Here is a 7,006-nt window from a genome sequence, read left to right as displayed (position 1 = left end):
GTAATCCAAGATGGCGGCCCAGAAAAATGGTAGTAAAGTCGCTCAGTCTGTGTCGAGCTGCTGGACTGGGAGGACCTCTTGACGGTAGGCTAATATAGCATGCATAAGACATTGTTTACACAATTTGTTTAAGAATGTTGTTTATTTATTTCTGAAATCACATTACAACTCGAAATTGATGCTAATGTTTAAACAATTTAGACAGTGTTAAAGAATTGCTATACTTTTTTATTCTGATACTGAAAGGCATCACATAATGATACTGTCAGAGATCACACTAAGCAAATCTTAAAAACTTTCTTGCACAGCTCCAACCAGCGGAATTGTAGCTGCTAGAAGGAGCAATGTACCCGGTTTTTGGCACCGACCAGGGTCCGAGATGTAGCAGCCACATGTCTGCACTAAGCACTTCCTGTCACAGTTGAAATACCTCATCCCTCCTCCTCTCTTTCTTTCTTTGTGGCATGCCAATCATGCCACATGGAGCTGGCAGTAGACCAGAAGTCACTCTGCGTTCTTCCCTGGGCCACTTTTTGTGCTCTTGTGGGAAATACTCCAACCTTTCTTCGTGGCACACATTGTGCGCATTTTGCGGGAGATATCCCAGCCTTCCCTTGTCATTGAACACAAACTGCTTCAGGAGTTATTAAATCCTCTATTTAAGCAATGTGCAGAATATTGTCACACACATATCTTGAACATATCACAAAACTTTGCGAGTGTTGTTTCAGAAGAGGTGTCTTAAGAAACAATAATCGAACAACTCACTTCACAAATTGAATATATATCTGAAAACTATTGAAAACACACTTGCACACAAAACACTGTGAGAGCCATAGTTGGAATATTTAAACGCTTTGTGGGGATATTGTTTATGGAATATTGTATATTGTTTAAATAATTTGGGAATTTTGTGGAATATTTCACACATTTTATAAATATAAGATGTCACAGAAATCAAATGTAACACTGCACAAAGAGACAGAGAGCTCTGCAGATGAAACAAGAATATTTAAACAATTTGTGGTGTAATTATACTTTTTACTCGAAGGAATACCGCCACACTTGAATGTAGACTCTAAAAAGATGGCGGTGGTTTCTGGCATGCTCATGAAGCCTCCTGGTCTTAATCCAGCCTTCCTCCCTGAGATACTTTGTGCACGTTTGTGGGAAATGCCACAGCCTTCCCTTGTCTTTAAGCATGAGCTTCTACAGGATTTGTTTTATCTAGTTCTAATATGTATCTAAATGTACTTTTAAAAAGATCCCTTCATAGTAGTATGGTTCAAGGTGTGTCATAAATAAATCGTTAAACGATTTGCTGGGATGGATTTCATAAATTTAATATACACTTGCACAATAGGAAACATTAATTAAAACTACAGATCGACACCATTTTTGGAATATTTCCATGCATAGACAAATTGGGTTAAGTGTTTGACATCTCAGTGCCTATGCAAACGTTGTTTTAAACAATTTGTTTCAAATGCACACTCACAAAAAACACTGCGCCGTAGACGGAAAGTGTTATACACCTGTGCTGAAAGTTGCAGTGCACCGAGCTGCAGCCAGGTGGCTTGGAATGTGTGGTGGCTCTCTCAAGTGTTTGGTTCCAGTACCCACTTCATTTCACCACATGCACGTGGAACAGAAATACATCGTATAAAAATCCATGTGGGAATACTGTTTATAAGTTGAAACTAAAATAAATGAGGACAAATACACCGCATAGAAACTCCAAAGACGATACAATATCATGTCAAAATATTTTTATATATAGTATTACAGTAGTTTTGCTACAGGAGACACTGTTATAACCTGGGACCCATGAAGCGACACGTCCATCAGTGGGTGCAGCTCATCACAGAGTGAACTGTCGACTGAATGAAACTTCCTGGCAGATTAAAACTGTGTGACCGACCGAGACTCGAACTCGGGACCTTTGCCTTTTGCGGGCAAGTGCTCTACCAACTGAGCTACCGAAGCACGACTCACGCCCGGTACTCACAGCTTTACTTCTGCCAGTACCTCGTCTCCTACCTTCCAAACTTTACAGAAGCTCTCCTGCGAAACTTGCAGAACTAGCCCTCCTGAAAGAAAGGATATTGCGGAGACATGGCTTAGCCACAGCCTGGGGGATGTTTCCAGAATGAGATTTTCACTCTGCAGCGGAGTGTGCGCTGATATGATAGATAGATGTCTTCAAGGCGAGGGTGAAATACCAAATGGGTGCATGAGATGGCGGCCGCTGAGGAAGCTGAAAGGCAGCACTCTCTTGCTCCCTTTTGCAGAGGGATGAGGAAATACTGGATTGAGACTACCAGAAAGCCTGACTGAACCGCTCAGCCCTTGGACCCTAAGTGGAAAATGTGATAATAATGCAACTGTCGCTATTATAGCATGTAATTATTGTTATTCTGGAATTTTGTTATTTGTTTACAGCATATATTTTTAAAAAATCTTGAGAGCTGTACTCAATTTCTTTTTCTTTACTCGTATGTTACAGAGCCATCACCATTACCACCAGTACCACAACAGCTAGCTGTGCCTAGAGTGGTGGTTGCAGGGGCAGGAATGAAACATCACGGCATGCACCACCATGCAAAGCACCACTAATGGCTGTGTGAGAGGTGACGGAATCAGCTGTGGCCATTGCAGAACCAGCCCCTACACCGTCACATACCCTCTGGCATCTGTGGGTCATTCTGTCGGAAGAAGAAGAAGAAGTATTGCAACGAGTTCTCATCCCCAAGGATGGTTGTGGTGTTGGCTCCAGGATGCAGCAGCAGCAGCAGCATCACTGAACACTGTCACTGCAACCTGAGTGTTCCCACTGGACCTCACTGCCGCTACTTCCACCTGCTCTGTCTCTGATTGTTTTTCCTCGCCAGCAACAAAAGGTAAATGTACATCGACACATACCCCTCACTCCAGGAGGCGCTTCTTCTCCAAATGGCATCATCCACTAGGGGGACATAATCGTCACTTAGTTGTAGGGTTAATGATAATGCTCTCTCCTGTTCTCGATGGACATCAGATTAGTGGTGTCATGATCACTGTGGAATACTTGGCAATTGCTAGGGCCTTTGAGGGACGTATCTCTTTCATTAGTATTGAGAATCTGGCAGGGAGGGGGGGGGGGGTAATATGACCCACTTTAGTTTCTAGAAGCCTACGTCCCAGTGCTTGAGATGGAGCTCCTCATGATCTGAGATATAATATCATTAAAGGTAATGCAGAACTCCACTGCAAATTGACTCACCTTTCCAAACATAAGGCTGCTGCTGAAGAAAAAAGCCTGCAGTACATCCGGATGGCACTATATTCTGGAGCACATCAATCACCGAGTGGTATCATGAATCAATCTTGGAGATACACTGGCCCAGTTTTCCGATATGGAAGTAAGAGAGTCATCTAAAGCAGCAGCACACCTCGACATCCATATTCATATCTTATGATCCATTAAAAGGAGGGTGCCATTATATCAAGCTCCCTAAGAATATAACTGATAAGAGGGCACGTATTAATGTTCAGAATGAAAAGGATAATTGTTGTTTTGCCTGGTCAATCCTGGCTTGTGAGAGAAATTACAATATGCATCCAGAGTATACAGATAAATAACATATGCACAAAAATAAAGGCACAACATAAACATGACAAGCATACTGTAGTTGGATAACTCCATTTTTCTAAATATACAATTGAGCATACTCTTCATGTAAACAAGCTGCTCTTCTCTGAAGGTGATAATCAGCATTATGTATGGATCAAAGACAAGTCCCACCTCCTCTCATTTCAATTGGGTAAACATACACATAAAAAGCATATTTGCCTCAGGTGTCTAAATACCTTTTTGGAAGAAAAATATTTAAAAAGGCATCCAAAGGACTGTTGATCAATGGATGTGGTATGTGGTGTTATGCCTTAAGAAGGAAACAAGTTCATTAAATTCAAGAACGCTCACCACTAGGAGCAATGTCCATTTGTTACATATGTTTACTTTGAATGCCTCCTTGCCTCTATCACCCACTGTAAAGGAAACCCCTTAGCCTCACATACCATCTTCACACAAAAACGTGTACCATATAGGCAGTGTACCAACCTGTATGCTCATATGATTCAAGTCTTAACTGCTATGAATCTTATGTCAGGGGTAGTCCTGTGGTTTGGTTGTTCCCTGATCCTGAAAAACTCTCATGGGATGTTGATAGGCTTTTCATCACCAAAAACCCCATGACTGATTCAGAGGAGGATAAAAAAGTTACACAATGATGTGGTTAACAACTGTCATATTTGTGGCCTGTCATTAGACAGAAAAGCTGAAACTTCCCATAGAGATCATTGTCATTTTACGGGGAAGTTCCGTGGTGCAGCTCACAACGAATGCAATTTGAAGTATAAGTTACAATGACACAGTTCACTTTGTACTTGAGCGGTTGGCTAGTTTCAGTATGAAGAAAGATTAATTCAGTGTCCTGCCTGAGAGTGTAAAGTAGAATATTTATTTTCTGAAACGAATAACGCCAAAAATTATGCACCACTTCTCTGACTCTTTACGTTTTATGCAGACTTAACTCCAGAAAGCTGTTGACACTCTACCATAGGAGGATATGCACCTCATCTGACCTGCATACCCCGATGAGGCTATGTTTGAACTTGTGACTAGGAAAGAAGTATTCCCTTATGAGTATCTGATAGTAAGGCGAAACTCGATGAAACCAGGCCACATGACATATCTGCATTTACCACTGCGCTCACAGGCGATACCATAACTAGTGCAGATTATGGGCATACCACAAATGTCTGACAGGAATTCAGAATTCCCAATTTGGCTGAATACGGAAGACTATACATGGACACTGACATGTGCTTGCTTACAGATGTTTTTGAAAAGTTGGGTAGTGTATGCTTTGTTACATACTCTCTGGACCTCTCTTTTATGACATAGTACCTGGATTGTCCTGGGATGCAATGCTCAAGAAAAGGAGGTGCAGCATCGAACTTTTGACTGCTGACTGGTGCCGATATGCTTCTTTTCTTTGAGCGCAGGATTCAGGGGGGACTTTGCAGTGTGTTCACAGATATGCCAAGGCAAATAACCGACATATGGGTGTGGGGTTCAATGCATCCCTCGATTCAAGTTACATTCTATATTTGGATGTGAATAACTTATATGGGCATGCCATAATACAGCCACTGCCGGTTGGTGGGTCCCAATAGGTGCCCGAAAAAGAGTGAGAGGGATTAGGTGCAAAACTAATGGGTCTGACGGCTTATTCTGATGTAGAGTATGTGGTGGAGGTAGACCTCATATACTCTATTAGTATGCATGAAATGACAAGTGATTTGCTGTTATGTCCAGAGCAATAACTTTCGCAAGGAAGCTCTGTCCCTAAACTGATGACCATTGCTGGACACAAGCACAGGTATATAATTCATTTTCGTAATCTCCAGCAGTGTCTCAGCTTACAGATGGAACTAGGTAGAATCACTTGGGCTGTCTCCTTTCTGAAGGAGTGTATTGAATTAAATACCAAAAAAGAGTGTGTGCAATTAGTGACTTTAAAAAAGATTTTTATAAATTAATGAATAATTCTATTTTCTGTTAAACCATGCAGAATAAAAGAAATGAACGCAATATTTTGATTAGGACGACATGGGAGGGGTGTTGTGGCATAAGAAATTGCATCACCAGACCAAATTTTAAGTGCATCACTATTTTCAATGAAAACCTTGTTGCAGTGGAGTTGCCCAAGGTATCAGTAAAGTTTATGAAACCTATCTATTTGGGGATGTGTATAATGGACATCTCCAAACTACACATGTACCATTTCTGCTGCGAGTTCGCTAAAACTCATTTCGTGGAACCAAAGTTACGTTATGTGAATACAGATAGCTTCATCTATTGGGTGAAGAACTGCAATCATATAAAGTAATGAGGTGTCACAGTAATGACTTCGACACATCCGGACGCGCAGCCAGTAATCCTTACAGTATTCTTCTTCAGAAAAAGAAGGTTATCAGCTTAATGAAAGATGAATAGAATGGATTGCGAATTGCTCAGTTTGTGGGTCTAAGATCCAAGATGTATGCATATAATACAATAGATGGGACCACCCAGAGGCTGTACAGCAAAGTAGTATTCGATTGCGACATTATGAGGTGTATATTATACTGTGATCCAAAATCAGATTATCACTTCATGATGATAAAAGAGCCATTTGTGATGATGGGGTTTAAGCCCTCCTGTACTCACACTGTTTACTTAAAGCGTGAGAGGGAGTGGGGGACTGTGCTGATATTAATGAGGGAGAGAGAGAGAGAGAGAGAGAGAGAGGGAGAGAGAGAGAGAGAGAGAGAGACTGGCTGAGTTAGAGCTTTTGACAAATAGTATGACTCTTTTATCATAGTGTAAACATCGTATGTATGTGACACATGGTGTGCTTGCATATGTGACTGCTTATGTGCCTGTGCGTACGAATGTGAGAGCATTTGAGTGTGAATGCCTGTGTAAAAATGTATGCCTGCATGTAAATATATTCAGCTTGTTTTTTTAGTAAGTAGCACGACTATACGTAAGCACCACATGCTGGAAAAAGTTTAAAAAATTATTACAACGTTAAAAAATTGTCCAAAATATAATAAAAAGTTTAAAAATTATAGAAAAATTATCAAAAAGGTGAAAAAAATTGATGGAGAAAAAATATTGTTTTACAGTATTTATCTCTTTTGCACTTCATGTGTGTGTGTGATTGTGTGAGTGCATGTGTAAATAGAACAGTTTTTTAAATTTTAATTACTGCTAGATATCTGAGTCATACTAGTTTTCAGTGTGAGTTCCATCCAGTTCATTTTAATGCAGTCGTTTGGAATGGACATTTTAGAGCCACCCACTTCATTGTACTGTTAAATTATTTCAGTTGCTTGAGGTGGAAAATGTTTAGTGACACTTATTTCAACATATAAATTAAGTCTTCTGCTTGTGTAGAATTTCGCTAGTAATAGT

The sequence above is a fragment of the Schistocerca nitens genome, chromosome 7, assembly GCF_023898315.1.
Source record: "Schistocerca nitens isolate TAMUIC-IGC-003100 chromosome 7, iqSchNite1.1, whole genome shotgun sequence".
NCBI lineage: Eukaryota > Metazoa > Arthropoda > Insecta > Orthoptera > Acrididae > Schistocerca > Schistocerca nitens.
This window is presented reverse-complemented; position numbering follows the sequence as displayed.